This window comes from Canis lupus, chromosome 5 (genome assembly GCF_048164855.1).
Source record: "Canis lupus baileyi chromosome 5, mCanLup2.hap1, whole genome shotgun sequence".
In the NCBI taxonomy this organism is placed as follows: domain Eukaryota; kingdom Metazoa; phylum Chordata; class Mammalia; order Carnivora; family Canidae; genus Canis; species Canis lupus.
This window is the reverse complement of record NC_132842.1, coordinates 21,328,314-21,345,191: the sequence shown is the minus strand read 5'-3', so window position 1 is coordinate 21,345,191 and position 16,878 is coordinate 21,328,314. Positions and strand designations below refer to the sequence as shown.

Here is a 16,878-nt window from a genome sequence, read left to right as displayed (position 1 = left end):
ATAAAAGCTGAGGGAGTTCACAGCCACTACACTTACCTAACAAAATATACTTGAGGGAGTTCTTTGAGTGGAAGTAAAAGAACACTAATCAGTATCATAAAAACACAAGAAATTAGTAAAAAAGTCATTGGTAATGGTAAATATACCGTCAAAGTTAGATTCTGCTATATAGTAGTGTATAATTCATTTTCAACTCTACTTTAAAAGTTAAAAAATAAATGTGGTAAAAACCATAACTATAATAATGTGTAATTGAATATACAAAAAATACATAATCTGTAACACTTATAATCTGAACTCCAAGAAGGAGGAGAAGTAAAAGTGTAAAGTGTAGGTATGCTATCAAAGATAAGATGTCATTAGGTTAAAATTGGGTGTTATAATTTGAATATATTTTTTTGTCAGCTTCATGGTAACTATGAGAGAAAAATGTATATTAACTACACAAAAGAATATAATAACTAAGTCAGAGCCTACTGATACCAAAAGCATCAGCCCCCCTCAATACATCTGAATGACAAACAAGAAACAAAGGATTTACCAAACAGCCATAGAACAACTAATAAAATGGCAATAGTTAAGTCTTATTCTAACAACAATTACTTTAAATCTTGACTAAATGGACAAAAAACAAAATAAAACAAAACAAAAACCCAAGATCCAGCAATATGCTACCTACAAGAGACTCAATTTAGTCTTAATGACACACATAGACTGAAAGGGAAAGGATGGAAAAAAATATGTCTTACAAGTGGTAACCAAAAATAAACAGAGGTAGCTTACTTGCATCACAAAAGATAGATTTAAAATGAAAAATGATAGAAGTGGAGAAGGTCATTATATAATGATAAAGAGGTCAATCTTTTAAGAAGATATAGCTATTATAAAATTTATGTACCCAACATTAGAGCAACTAAATATATAGTGAAAATTAACAAAGCTAAAAGGAAAAATAAATCGCAATATAATAATAGTTGGAGACTCTAAAACTCAGCTCAACAATGGATAGATCATCTAGGTGGAGAATCAATGACATAGCAAATTTGAACAACACTATAGACCAAATGGACCTAACAGCCATATACAAAACATTCTGACAACAGCAGAATGCACATTCCTCTCAAGCATACATGAAACACTTCCTAGGAGAGACCACATGTTAGGCCAGCAAACAAGTCTTGGCAATTTAAAAAAACCCTGAAATTATAATAAGTATCTTCTCTGACCACAATGGTATGAAACTAGAAATAAGTAACAGGAGAAAATGTTGGAAACTCAGATATACATGGAAATTAAGAAACATTCTCCTCAACAAGCAATAGATCAAAGAAGAAATTAAAGGGGAAATAAAGTATTTTGAGACAAAGGAAAATGGAAACACAGCATACCACAACTTATGGAAGGTAGAAAAAAGTAGTTATAAGAGGGAAGTCCAGGGGCACCTGGGTGGCACAGTCAGTTGAGTGTCCAACGCTTGGTTTCAGCTCAGGTCATGATAACAGGGTTGCGAGTTTGAGCCCCATGTCAGGCTCCACACTCAGAGTGGAGTCTGATGAAGATTCTCTCTCTCTCCTTTACCCTCCGCCCCTCCAGCTTGTGCTCTCTCTCTCTGAAATAAATCTTTTAAAGAAAAAGAGAATTTTAAAAGGAGGAAGAGAAAGAAAGAAAGAAAAGCAAGAGAGAAGCAATCATTATTTACAAGGGAAGCACCATAAAGCTATCAGCTGATTTTTCAATAGATAACTTTTCAGGCAAGAAGGGAGGGGCATGATATAGTCAAAGAGCTGAAAAATAAAAACCTACAACCAAGAATATTCTATATGACAAAGTTACCATTCAGAATTGAAGAAGAGACAAAAAGTTTGTCGAACAAAACTTAAGGGAGTTCCTTACCACTAAACTGGCCTTGTAAGAAATGTTAAAGGTATTTCTTAAAAAAAAAAAAAAAAAAAAAAAAAAAAGCTATTTATTTATTTATTTATTTATTTATTTATTTATTTATTTAAGACAGAGAAGAAGAGCAGAGGGAAAAGGAGGGGACAAGCAGACTCTGCACTGAGCATGGAGACCAAGGCAGGGCTCGATCTTACAACCCTGAGATCATGATCTGAGCTGAATCCAAGAGTTAGACACTCAAATGTTTGAGCCACGTAGGCACCCCTAAAGATACTTCTTTAAGTGGCAAAGAAAAGGCCATAATTAGAAATAAGAAAATTATAAAATATAAAATATGACATCATATACATAAAACATGGGAAGGGAGAAGTTCTTCTAAAATCTGTTAAAATTTAAGTGACCAACAACTTAATATAGACTGCTATATACTTAGGATGCTATAGGTGGTACCTGTTGATAACCTATAAATTTTGCATTGTTGAACTATCCTCCCATTCCAGGGATAAATCCTATTTGATTGTAGCGAATGATACTTTTAATGTGCTGAGGAATTCAGTTTGTTAGTAGTTTCTAAGAATTTTTCATATCTATCTATGTATCTATCACCTTTATTATTAATTATTATTATTACTATTATTATTATTATCTCGTGGCTAATAGCCTGTAGTTTTCTTTTCTTGTGGTATCCTTTTCTCACTATTGTAATAGAGTAATACTGCCCTTATGAAATGAGTTTCAGAGTGTTCTTTCTGATTTTTTCTGGGGGAATTGAAAAGGATTGGGAGTCTTTCTTTCCTTCTTTCCTTCTCTCTCTTTTATTTATTTCTTTCTCTCTCTTCCTCTCTCTTCTTTCTTTCCTTTTCTTTCTTTCTTTCCTTTTCTTCCTTCCTTCCTTCCTTCCTTCCTTCCTTCCTTCCTTCCTTCTTCTTCTTCTTCTTCTTCTTCTTCTTTTTCTTTCTTTCTTTCTTTCTTTCTTTCTTTCTTTCTTTCTTTCTTTCTTTCTTTTCTTTCTTTTCTTTCTTTCTTTCTTTTTCTTTCTTTCTTTCTTTCTTTTCTTTCTTTCTTTCTTTTTCTTTCTTTCTCCTTTCTTCCTTTCTTTCTTCCTTTCTTTCTTTCTTTCTTTCTTTCTTCTTCTTTCTTTCTTTCTTTTCTTTTCTTTTCTTTTCTTTTCTTTTCTTTTCTTTTCTTTTCTTTTCTTTTCTTTTCTTTTCTTTTCTTTTCTTTTCTTTTCTTTTCTTTCTTTTCTTTTCTTTTCTTTCTTCTGAGAGACAGAGTGCATGAGTGAGGTCCGGGAGGGGCAAAGGGAGAGGAGAGAATCCAAGCAAGCTCCACACCCAGCACAGAGCCAAAGTCAGGGCTCAGTCTTAGGACTCTGAGATCATGATCTGAGCCAAAATAAAAAATTGGACTCTTAACCAACTGAGCCACTCAGGTGCCCCTAATTCTTCTTTAAATGTTTTGTAAAATTCACTAATAAAGACATCTGGTCCTGGGCTTTTTCTTTATTGCAGGTTCAATTTCCTTACTAGTAATTGAACTATTTAGATATTCTATTTCTGATTCATTCTTGCTAGTTTATATATTTACAAGGATTTTTCTATTTCTTCTAGGTTGTCCAGTTGCTGGCATGCTGTTCACAGTAGGTTCTTAAAATCTTTCATAGTTTTGGGGTACTGGTAGTAATGAATCCTCTTTTACTTAAAATTTGGTTGATTTGGATCTTCTGTTTTTTTTTTCATTGATTGGTTTAGCTAGAGGCTCATCAGTTTTATACTTTCAAAGATAAATTCATAGTTTTATTAATTCATAAGTCCATAGTTTTATTAATTCTTTCTATTCTTTTCCTGCTCTGTATTTCATTTATTTCTGCTGAAATAATTATTTCCTTCTCTTTGCGAACTTTGGGCTTAGTTTTTTCTTTTCCTAGTTGAACAGAGCTCAACATGGAACTCAATCTCACAAACCTGAGATCATGACCTGAGCCAAAGTCAAGAGACAGATGCTTAATCATCTGTGCCACCAGGCATCCCATAAAATTTTCTTATTTTTAAGCTTTGATGTTTTAATTATCGTGTGTCATGGTATGAACCTCTTAGGGTTCATCTTGTTTGGAACTCTCTCTGAACCTGGATGTATGTTCCCTTCCCCAGGCTAGTAAACTTTCTAGCTATTACTTCTTCAATTGAGTTCCCTGCAAATGAAAATCAGTAAATGTGATACATCATTTATAAAAATTATATGCACATTTATAAAAATTACACATTTTTATAAATGTGATACATCATTTATAAAATTGTAAAAAATCATATCAATTCCATAAATGCAGAAAAATTATTTTACTAACTTCTTCCTCCATTTTTTATTTAAAACCTTAAAAAATTAGCTGTAGGAGGAATATTCTTCAATGTAATAAAAACTATATATGACAAATCCTTAGCTAACATTGCACTCAGTGGTGAAAAACTGAAAACTTTTCCTCTAGGTTAGGAGCAAGACAAAAGAGCCCACTCTCACCACTCCTATTCACCATAGGACTGGAAATCCTAGCCAGAATAATTATGTAAGAAGACGAAGTAAATCATCAGAACCAGAAAAGAAAAAGTAAAATAGTCTATTCATGAATGACATGATTTTATATATATCATATCCTAATGACTGCACCAGAACATTCTTAGATCTAGTCAATGAATTCAGTAAAGTTGCAGGATACAAAATTACTACACACAGATCAGGAGAGTTTCTATACATTAACAATGAGTTATCTGAAAAATATATAAAAAATGAGTCTATTTATAGTAGCATCAAAAACAATAAAATATTTAGGGGTATTTAGGGATAAATTTCACCAAGGAGGTGAAAGGTCTGAAAACTATAAGACATTAATAAAAGAAATAAAAAAGACACAAACAAATGGAAAGGTATCTCATGTTCGTGGATTAGAAGAATTAGTATTATTCAAAGTCAATACTACCCAAACCCAATTACAGATTAAGTACGACTCTATCAGGATTCTAATGGCATATTTTACATATGAGTGAAACAGTCATAAAATTTAAACGGACCCTGAATAGCCAAAGCAACCCTGAGAAAGAAAAACAAGCAGGAAGCATCATATTTCCCAATTTCAAGCTATATTATAAATATATCATAATTAAAATAGTATGGTACTGACATAAAAAAAGACACATTGACCAATGGAACCTAATGAAGAGACCAGAAATGAACCCACACATATAGAGTTAACTAATATTTGACATGAGAGCCAATAGTATTCAATAGAGAAAAGACAGTCCTTTGATAAATGATGTTTGGAAAATCGATACTCACATGTAAAAGAAAGAAACTAGACCCCCTATACTATACTCACAAAAATTAACTCAAAATGTACTAAAGACTTAAGTGTAAAACCAGAAACCATAAAACTGCTAGAAGAAAACATTGGAAAAAAGCTCCTTGGCATGGGTCTTGGCAATAACTTTTTAGATATAACACCTAAACCACAAGTAACAAAATAAAAAGTTAATGTGTCACTACATCAAACTAAAAAGCTTCTATACAACAAAAGAAACAACAAAATAAAAAGACAATCTACAAAATGGGAACAAAATTATAAATCATAGACTGAGAAGAGGTCAATATTCAAATTATAAAGAACTAATACAACTTAATAGTAAACACTTATATACACAAATAATTTGATTAAAAAATGGACAAATAATCTGAATAGACATTTTTCCCAAGAAGAGATACAAACTGCCCACAGGTACATAAAAAGGTGCTCAGCATCACTAATCAATAGGAAAATGTGAATCAAAATCACAAAGAGGTATTATTACCTCATGCCTATTAGAATGACTATTATCAAAAGACGATAAATAAAAAATGCTGGCAAGGATGTAGGGAAAAGAAAACCCTTCAGCACTCTTGGTGGGATTGTAAATTGTTGCAGCCACAATGGAAAACAATATGAAAGTTACTCAAAAAACTAAAAATAGAACTATCACTTGATGAAGTATATCTACTTCTGGGTATATGTCTGAGGGAAATGAAAACCCTATGGCAGAGAGATACCTGCACCCCCTTATTCACTGTAGTGTTACTTATAATAGCTAAGACAAGTGTGCAACCCAAGCATCCATTGATGGATGAATGGATAAAGGAGATGGGGGTATATATACAATAGAAAATTTTTTAGCCATAAAAAAGGAGGAAGCCCCGCCATTTGTAACAACGTGAATGGACCTTGAAGGGGGCAATCATTTCACAATGTATGTAAGTCAAATCATTATTCTGTATACCTTAAATTTGTATAGTGCACTATGTCAAATGTATCTCAATAAAACTGAAGAAAAGAATTTTTATGTACACACACACACACACACACACACACACACACTGGAATATTATCCAGCCTTAAAAAAAAGAAATTCTGCTAGAGTGAGTGATCCCAGAGAGAAAGAAAACAAGGCAGAAGTTATGATGTCCTTTATGACTTGGGGTCAGAAGTGATATGCTACAAATTGTGCCATGATCTAGTGGTTCCATTTACCAATCCTGATGGATATGGGAGTCAGAGGGCACTTAGGCAAGGGTGAGTACCAGGAATCAGAGATCACTGGAGGCCATTCTGGAAGCTAACATAACAGGTTATATTAATACTTTAAGCCAGGAATGATGAGGGCCTTAGCAAAAGGAATTATAGTGGGAGAATAAAGCCGACAATAAATTGATACTTAGCACACAGAATTAATGGAATTTGGTGTTGAGCAAGGTATGGGAGAGAGAAAAGAGAAAAGAGATAATCCCACATTTCCAGCCTGCATACTCTAACAGAAGGTAGTACCCCAAGGAGAAAGAGCAGTTTGAATTGAAAGGTTTTTTTTCTCTTTTCTTATCATCTCTATCCATGACTTTTCTGAACACTTCTGTCTTCAACCTTCATTGTATCCTAAGATGATCTCATTCTTAACTAACAACATAGTCTCTTATCTTACAGAGAACAGCAAGATAAGACATTTCTTATCTTGCCATATTGCTTTGTTTCCAAGATACCTTCCCCCCATGTTTGGCATATCTAAAACTGGCATATGTGTTCTAGTCAATTATGCTTTACATTCAATGAAATATGGCATATTTGTAACTTCATTCATTTTTTTAACGCTCTCTTCTTTTTTTCCCCCAAAGGAAGAAAGAGCCTTCTTTAAAAAAACCAACCAAAAAAAAGGAAAAGAAAAAACAAACCAACCAACCATTTGATTATATCCTGGAGCTCTTGTGTCTTGGGAGGGTCAATTTTTAATGCCTTTGTTTCTTCCAAATAGTTTGGGCTTTGTATAACCCCAGGTTCACCACCAAGATGGCCAATAGATACATGAAAAGATGCTCAACATCACCCATCATCAAGGAAATGCAAATTAAAAAACTACAATGAGATATCACTTCATACCTGTCAGAATAGATAAAATAAAAAAACACAAGAAACAACAAGTGTTGACAAAGATGTGGAGAAAAAGGACCCGTTGTGCACTGGTGGTGGGAATGCAAACTGGTACAGCCACTCTGGAAAGAGTGTAGAAGTTCTTCAGAAAGTTAGAAATAACCCTATGATCCAGTAATTGCACTACTAAGTATTTAACCCACAAATAGAAAAACACTAATACAAAAGGATACATGCACCTTTGTTTATGGCAGCATTATTTATAGCCAAATTATGGAAGCAGCCCAAGTGTCCATTGACAGATCAATGAATAAAGAACAGGTGGTATAGATATACAATGGGATATTATTCCGCCATAAAAAAAGAATGAAATTTTGCCATTTGCAACAACATGGATGGAGCTAGAGAGTATAACACTAAATGAAATGTCAGAGAAAAGCAAATATCATAGGATTTCACTCATATGCAGAATTTAAGAAACAAAAGAAATGAGTAAAGCAAAAAAAAAAAAAAAGACACACACACACACACACACACCAAGAAACACTCTTATTTATAGAGAACACACTGATGGTTACAGGAAGGGAGGTGGGTGGGGGTATGGGTGAAATAGGTGAAGGGGATGAAGAGCACACTAACCATGATGACATTGAGTAATGTACATAATTGTTGAACCACTATGTTGTATATCTGAAACTAATATAACACTGTATGTTAACTATATTGGAATTAAAATTTTTGAAAAATTACTAGATTTTGAAAAAAAATAGATCCATGCATCAAGAAAACACATTAAGAGAGGAAATATGAGTGAAATTAAACTGTAGTGGTTTATATTTTTCCAAATTATTCTGAAGTCCCCAACAATTCCTGCAATGCTTATATCTCATACATGAGCCAGTATATAGTTGTTGGAAGTCTTCTCCTTCAAGATAGTGATGGTGTTCCCATGAACACATTGTTCCCATCAAAACATTTTTCCAAGTGTTGGGTGTCTGCCTCGGAGAAGAACAGATAGTACAAAAGAAGGACATTTGATCCCTGACAGGCCAGATAGGCCAGACTTCCAGCTGTGCTCTCAGCTGGCTGTCTTATTCTTTTTGGCCCAAGGCATCTTTTGCATTTTGTAAGAAAGGAGAGGCCCAGCAAGGACACCTCATTATCCAATTAAACCTAATAGAGCAGGAATCATGATCTAAATCTTCTAAGCCGTTCTGGATGGGAGGAAACATTAATGGGTTTTCATTGACTTCTGTAAAAAGACTGCCATGCTTCTCCTGAAGGCTTTTGTTTTGTTTTGTTTGTCTTGCCAAAACATTAAGAAATCCTAGCTGAAAGCCACTTCCTTTAAAACTGGGAGGTGGACTCTGCATGCTCTTGTAAGCTTTTTAGGCTGCACCAAGGGCTTATTAGACAAATCTTGCCCATGATGGAGTTCTCAATTGGATTCTTTTTTGCAACACGACTTTCTGAAAAATATATTTATTTAATTTATCCTAAGTAAATGTAGGGCTCTTCTATCTTTGAATCTAGGCTTTTTGGAGAAACTTCCCTCAGGTTCTTAATTACATCTTGATTCTGTCCCTTCCTTGTTCCATGTAGTGTTTCTTTCATCTCCTTTACATTCAATTTCTTCTTTGGGCTTCTTTCTTTGTTTGTGATAAAAAATCTTTCTGTCTCCACTCTTTATGAACAACAGAAAGGCCTTTCCTAGATCCTGACACTTTTTTTTTTAGACAACTACCTAATCCATCCTTTCCCTTTTGATTCCTAACTTTAAAAAATCATGATAACAACTACCATCCTTTCTCATCTCAAAAATCCTGAGTCCCTAATTGTTAAACTTTTGGGGTTTTATAATTTTCTCAACATCGTTGACTTCCCCCTTTTTTACTATCTATCTATCTATCTATCTATCTATCTATCTATCTATCTATCCATTTATTTATTGTACCTGCTCATATCTTCTTCCCAAAATCCTTCACTTTCTGAAATGAGACTTGGTTATGTCATTTCCTCCCTCTCCCCATTGGCATCCGCACTCAAGCACAGACTCTCAATGTGGTTTATAGGATCTGCCATTATCAGCTCTCTGCTTATTAAATCTACAGTCTTATCTCTTTCCACTTTCTGCCTTATCCTCCATACTCCAGCCAGGCTGAATTACTTATAGTTCCTTGACTATATCGGATTTACTCTGTTCCACTTTTGGACTTTCTGTATGCTGTTTCCCCTTCTGAACATTCCTTCATATTTATTATTTCTATTCATATTGTGCTTTGGTTACATGTTTATCTCTGTCCCATCCTAGTCTATAAGCTAGAAGCAAAGACTATCTTTCAATGCAATGCCTCCTAGTATTTGTTCGGTGAATATTTGTTGATTGACCACATGTATTATGCAACAATCACTGTAGTATTTATCTTGCCACCAGAACTCTTAATGCTCCTCTTTTTTCTTTCTTTTCCCTTTGGTCTTAGTTCTGTTTAATCTCCTTATGTTTTCTTTTAGTACTTCAGAGTAGCCTCTTGTTTTATCTCTTATTTTGGAGTCTTTCCCTTCCATTGTGACACACAGCTGCAGAGTTTTGCTCACAAAGTACAATTTTGACCATGCAACTTCTTTGCTAAGTAATTTTCAGTGACTCCTCACAGCTTGTATTATAAAAGTCATGCCTAAGGAATTCCTACAGGCAGTAATAATATCCTTTCCCGGTTTATATTTTACCAGTCTTATTCTACTAATCTCCACCCCAGTAAGCAGACTACCTGTGTCATGATTTTCTGTGCATCCTGTTCTCCTTTCTTAAACATTAGAAGGACTTCCTCTCCCTCTAATGAAATTTTAGCTATGATTCAAGGCTCAGTTCAATTGCTACTCTTCTGTAAGTATTTCCCTGGCTCCCCCAGGGGATGGTATAGTTTTTTGTTTTTTTTTTTTTCACCTGTGTTCCCTAAGCACTTTGTTTTTACCTCCCTTAGGCACCTGTTAAGGATATTTTTGTATTTGCAGTTCAGCGATAAGGTGAGAAAGAATCTTACTCATTTTTGTACTCCCCAGAGTGCCTTGCCCATATGTGCTCACTAAGTGTATGTTGAATCAAATTTGTTAAAGATATTAAGACTTAAAGTTAAGCTTTAAATCACAGTAAGTTACATTTTTATTTTTTATCCAAATGGCTGGTTGGTTATCATACCCAAAAACCTAGCAGTAGTTATGTTAAAGTTTCATTAATGCTTTTCTTTTTAGGCATAGGACTTTCCCTAATTTATGTGAAAGAAATATTAATTGACCAGGACATAAAATGCACCCCCCCTTAAAATATTACAACAAATAACATGAATATTAAACATGTTTCCCATGCTTAAAAATTGATTAAAAAATACTTTTGCTAAACCAGTTAGAAAACAAATGAACTCCCTTTAGTATTTCAGAAAGCGTCCTCAGTTATGTCTTCAGACTTTTCATATCCTGTAAGTTTGTCAATGGAAAGGACTGTTCTTTTTGTTGTATTTTGCAATAGTGACCATTTCTTCTGGTCTCTGCACTCAATAAAATATTTGCTGCATAAATAAGCAAGCACCTGTGTGGCAGAGTAACAACCAGGGGTTTATTTTCCTTTCCATTTCTTCTTTCTGTGTGTAATCTTGGAAAAGTCATCTCACCTCTCTAGAAGGGCACTGCCTTATTAGTAACATGGAGATCTAATATCTGAGTTAGGGTAGGGAGCTTGTTTAGATGGCCAGAAATACTCTCTTATCCTATTTTACTTTTCATCTCTTCTGAAGCTCCCATTTATTCATGATGCACCCAAATCTTAATGAATTCCTTCAACATTATCGATTACATTATGATCACAAATCCTTTAATGAAGGTTGATAACGTGCTCAGTATTGCATGGAGCATGTTGGTACACTTCATCTTTCGCTTACTAGAAGGATTCTCTAAGTCAGATGGAAAAATCAGAGGACTCTAGGAGAGGTTTAAGCAGAGATATCTATGCCCTTGCCATGTCTAAGGATGGTCAAATATCACAAGAGATTAGTCTCTCAGACAAAGGAATTCACTTTTATGAACAACCCCCAAGGATGGACTCAGGCCAATCTGGCATCTGCCACAGAGTATGCACATCCAGGAGAGCTGCTTCAGGTCAGTAGTCAGAAAGTATTTCTTCTGCTAGAATGAACCTCAAGTGGAAGTCTTCTCTGAAATATGAGCCCGAAGACATATTAAGTGTTGTCTGCAAGTGACAAAAATTATATTTGCTTATTAGCAGGGTTAATAGGCACCTTTGAGCAGGTCTTATTTCAGATTGTGTTTTCTCAGGCATGAACGAAGGGGCTTTTGAAATTTAATCAGGCACAAAGAAGTTACATGCACTGTTTCTATGAAAACTGTGTCAACCTGATAGAAATATTAGAAGCAAACTATGTTTTAGTGACCTCAACATCTTTTTACAGAAATCTACAGGAAACCACAAATAGACTTCAGCAATCAAATTGACATTTCATGGGTGGCCTCCCATGCTAACCTCAAACAGCTCATAGACAGCCACATATTTTGATTCGCTTCCTCTCAGGAGGCACTAAATTGTTTGATGAGATGGCACAAAGATACTGTAACACTCTTCCTTCCAGTTGGACTGGTAGCCAGTCTCCTGAATGGATGGGAGACTGTGACCTCCAAGGTTATGTCCATTCCTATAGTCTAAAGAGAAAAGAATCAGAGAATGCTTTGGCTGTAGATTGGCTAGCACCTCCTAACCTAAGGAAAAAGATTGCTTTCCTACGTTCTAAGCAGATTATCAAATCTGCCAAAATATAGAACTTCAGTCCAGAAAACCTAATCTATAGATATCTTTGGACAAACAATTTAAATCACTCTTTATCTGATAAATTTTTGGGAATGTATGAAAAGCCATTTTCTTTTAGATAAGGAATTTCTAAGAATTGAAAACTTCCTACCAGTTACCCTCTTTTTCTTATAGGAATGATAGATATTCTTTATCATTCTTTTATCATATCTCTTCATTCTAGTCAAAATTCTCACATAGGTTATATACATGATCTATCCTAACATACTGCCTCTGAACATCCGCTGGCCCCTCTATACTAGAAACTACATTTCTTGAGAAACTGCTTCTTAATTATCCTGTAAACATTCAAACTGTCATAATATTTATAAATGCTCATTAAACATGTTTATTATACTGTTTGCTTGACATTCTTTGGGAGAATGTACCTCAAAAGAAGTCCTTTCAAAAGCAAACTATTATTTGAACAATGTGTCTGTTAGACATGGCCTTCTTGATACTCTCGGGACACAGGGAAAGAAACCAGTAGTGGTGGGTATAATTATCAAAATCTTGGCTATGATTTGACTAATACAGTACAAGACTTTTCTATTGAAAATAACAAAAAATCCTCATAATTCTGGACTATCACATTGACCAGATACAATAGGACTTTGCTGAGTGTAAAAAAGAACACAAAACAGTAGCCAGAATGATAAGCCTACTATGTACTGGAGTTATACTATATGACATACGGTTTTTGACTCAAACTTCAGAGTTAACAAAAATTCAGATGTATGATTCCAGAGAGCATGAACAATCTTGAACTGTTAAGTTCCTTTGAAAATTGATCTTAGCACAGCTGAGCTGTAAAGTGAAAACAAGTTGATTTATGTCGAAATAAATTACTGAGTGTCATTTCTAAAGCCCAGAAGACTCTGTAGGTTGCATATTAGTGGGTTTATATCTAATTTTAGGGACTAGGACATTTCTGTTCACTTTATCATTTTTCTTGTTATACGAAAGGAGTCCAAAATAAGTGCCATTTACTGAGAAGTAACTGATAGTTTCCCCAGGTTGTAATGTTTTAATTAGAGAGATAAAAAGAAAAGGCCACATTCTACTGTTCAATGAAGGGAGTCCTTTCTAAAATCCTTATAAGAGCCCGAGACAGATTTTTATTTGATAATGAGAAGCAAAATGTATTAAAAAGAAATTGGAAAAAAAGACACTAAGCAATAAAATAGTACTAAATGGGCTTTCTTTCTTGTTTTTTGTTTTGTTTTGTTTGTAAATAACTTTAGTGGAAAAATGAACACATTTTGAACCTAGATTTACTTTTATTATATGAAAAAGTATCAAAACCTTTTAGAAATGCCTAGATTGATAGACATGGTGCAAAAACTGGCCCCCTATAGTTTGAAACATTTGCTTCTATTGCCTTTTCTTGTCTTTGATTTTACAGTTTTTAAAAAAATCACTGTATTCCTGCTGAAAAGAACTTTGTATAAAAATATTTAAAGTCATGCAGTTTATAAGGAAGAGTGCATTATTTTTGCATCTGGATTGTTCAAAAACACTAACTGTATTTCAGTTGTGTTATTTTAATTATGACAACAAAAGTATTTGGAACTATAAAGAGACGTTTTCTTAAGTTAATTTTGCGTAAAATCTATTTTATAAATAAAATTTATAGGAGTTTTTGAAAAGTGAGAAATTTGCATTTATATTAGTTCCCAATTCAGTTTTGATAATGCACTTGCTAAATTTTTTAACCACAGATATGAATGTCTAAAATAATTTAAAATGGAAATAATTATCTCACAGCATCCATAATAAAAGGTCAGAAAATTTTACCTTGATTTAAGAGCAAATTAAAAAGAACAATTGACTTTTCTTTTCCTGTCTTCTCTTGCAAATACAGGATGCCACATCAGTTTTATTTCAATAAGTAGCATAAAAACCAAAGCAAGTAAACAAACAAAACAAATGAATTGTACTTATTCAGTTGGTTCTCTTAGACTATAGCCCTGAACTAGAATCTAGATGTTTTGGAATAAGAAGCCAGGCCTGCTTTGCCTTTCTATTTAATTTTACAGAGAACTAGGACAATGGTAACATGTCATCACTGAGGGCATGCTGTGCAAGATTTATCTTCCTGTGTTCAAACAAATCATTAGATTTATCTTTTTTGGTATCATAGGTCTTCATTGAGTCAAATAAACCACATTTTGTTTACTACAGTGGAAAGATATAAATGCTAACTACTGTTTAACTTTATTTTATGAGAGTGAATATTATATTCTTCTTTCCAGTGACCTTTTATTGCCTCGTGAATAAAGAAATAATTTGCTAGACAGAAATAGCAGCAAGAGAGTGATGGAATTTATGAGCAGGCCAACTCTTCTAAAACTGAGAGAGAAACATGATAGTTTCAGAATAAAAAATAGAGAATTTTTCTATACCCCATTTTCAAAATTTCTAACTTTATATTGTACAGTAAATAATACATAACATTTAAAAGGTACACAACTCATCAATCTTCTGTAGCAGAAAAATGAAGTAAAAATCTGTGATAGAGAAGTTATTTTGCCAAACATGTGCTCCTTAAAAAGAAAAGAAAAGAAGAACATAAAAAACAGGTAAAGAGAGTGCTTTTCACAAGACTTAAAAACCACATTTTCAGGGATTCTGTTTATGATGGAGAAAGTTGGGAAGAATATTGTTAGCATCCTTACAATAAGAAAAAGGGGCGGGACGTCTGGGTAGCTCAGCGGTTGAGTGTCTTCCTTCAGGTCAGGGCATGATCCTGGGTGCAGGGATCAAGTTCCACATCGGGCTCCCCACGAAGAACCTGCTTCTCTCTCTGCCTCTGTCTTTGCCTTTCTCTGTGTGTCTCTCATGAATAAATATATAAAATCTTTTTTAAAAAAGGAAAAGATGGCTAGTTTAAGAAATCTTAACCTTTCTTGAATGCATTAGAGAGCTGAGATCACAGGGAAAAGCTAAGGCTGATGGTTGAACAGAAACATTAATAAAAATACTGCAGAAATGCAGTGACTACCCTAAGCATAAATTGTCACCAAAGGAATTTGAACTCTTGAGTGCACAAAAGGGTGACTACAGCAAAAACAAAGCTTAAATCTAGGTTAAGTCATGGCTACATTGACTTGACCCCCATGCTAATAACCTACCAAAATGTGCCCATTTCCAGGTATAAGTGCTATTTATCTCAGACACTATTGTACAATGTAAGACACCTAGCCCCCCAACAAGAAGTATGAGAAACACAAAGAGGGAAGAAAAAATAGCACACTAATAAGAAAATCAATAGTAACAGACTCCAGTATGTTTCAGATATTGGCACTATCACACAGGGATTTTAAAATAACAACGATTAATGTTTTATTATGATTAATAGTGGAAAAGGTAGACAACATATGTGAATGGATGGAGGTATCCAGGAGAGGAGTGAAAGCTATAAGAAAAAAAAATAACTGGAAATGTAGAAATAAAAAATATAGTCACAGAAATTAAAAATGCCTTTGGTGGACTCATCAGAAGGAAAGAATTTCACACTGATGAGGAAGGAATTTGTGAATCAAAGATAGGTCAACAGAAATTACCCAAACACCATACAAAGCAAAAAGAGCAGAAAAACAAAGAACATCCAATAGCTGTGAGACAATATCAAATAGTCTAGCATATGTATAGTTGAAATATTGGAAGGAGAATATGACAAAAAAATTTAAAGAAATAATGACTGAGAATTTCCCAGGACTGGTGAAAGATACCAAGACATAGCTCCAGAAAGCTCAGAGGAAGCTAAGCAGAATAAATACCAAAGAAATGTACCCAGATAATCATTCAAACTGTTGAAAACCAAAGACAAAGTCTTGACAGCATCTGGGGGAAAAAGCATATTATATCCAGAGAAACAAAGAATTACATTAGGTTTGTTACTAGAAACAATGAAAGTAAATTACAGTTCATTGAGATCTTTAGAAGTATTGAAATTAAAAGAAAAAACTGTCACACTCAATTTCTATATCCAATGAAAATATTTTTCAGTAATGGAAAAGAAGTAAAGAACTCTTTAGACAGACAAAACCTGTTTGTGAATTTGTAACCAAAATACATGTGCTACAAGAAATGTTCAAGGAACCTCTGCAGGCAGAATAAATAGGAAACAGAAACTGGAATCTACAGAGAGATGTGAATGAATGTATATATACATTCATGACATGACATGAATGAATGTATATATAAAATTTATTATTTTCTTATTAAATTGCTCTAATGGAAAATTGTCTCTCTACAACAAAACAGTAGTGATGTGTGTTAGTATTATGTATACTGTGTACAGCTAACATTAAAAACTATATGATAACAATTATATAAAAGATGGAAGTAATTGGGAGCACACCATTCTAAATTACACTATACGTGAAAATCTATATTATTTTCATGGAGGCTGTGATTAAAGTTGTATATATAAACTCTAGGGAAATGAAAAATGTCATTTTAGGGAGTTATAAATGATAAGCTAATAGTGGAGGCAAATATGGAATCCTAAAGTACTCAGTCCTATAGAAGGCAGAAAAAGGAAGAAGGAATAAAAAGACAAATGAAACAAAAAATAACTAGAAATATGGTCCACTTTTACTAACAATATCAATAATTACATTAAATATTAAATAGTATATGTACATGCATTAAAAGAGAGATTATCTGACTGGATGAAAAAATTAAA

At 33.8% G+C, this 16,878-nt stretch overlaps 1 long non-coding RNA gene across 2 annotated transcripts in view; it reads left to right on the top strand.

Moving 5' to 3' along the window:
* Positions 1 to 16,878, top strand: part of LOC140633323 (uncharacterized) — a 46,614-nt gene that overhangs the window by 14,704 nt on the left and 15,032 nt on the right. For both annotated transcript variants that reach the window (XR_012030944.1, XR_012030943.1), the window contains one exon: positions 3,507 to 3,535. This is a non-coding gene — a long non-coding RNA (uncharacterized lncRNA). The remainder of the gene's footprint in view (positions 1 to 3,506; positions 3,536 to 16,878) is intronic.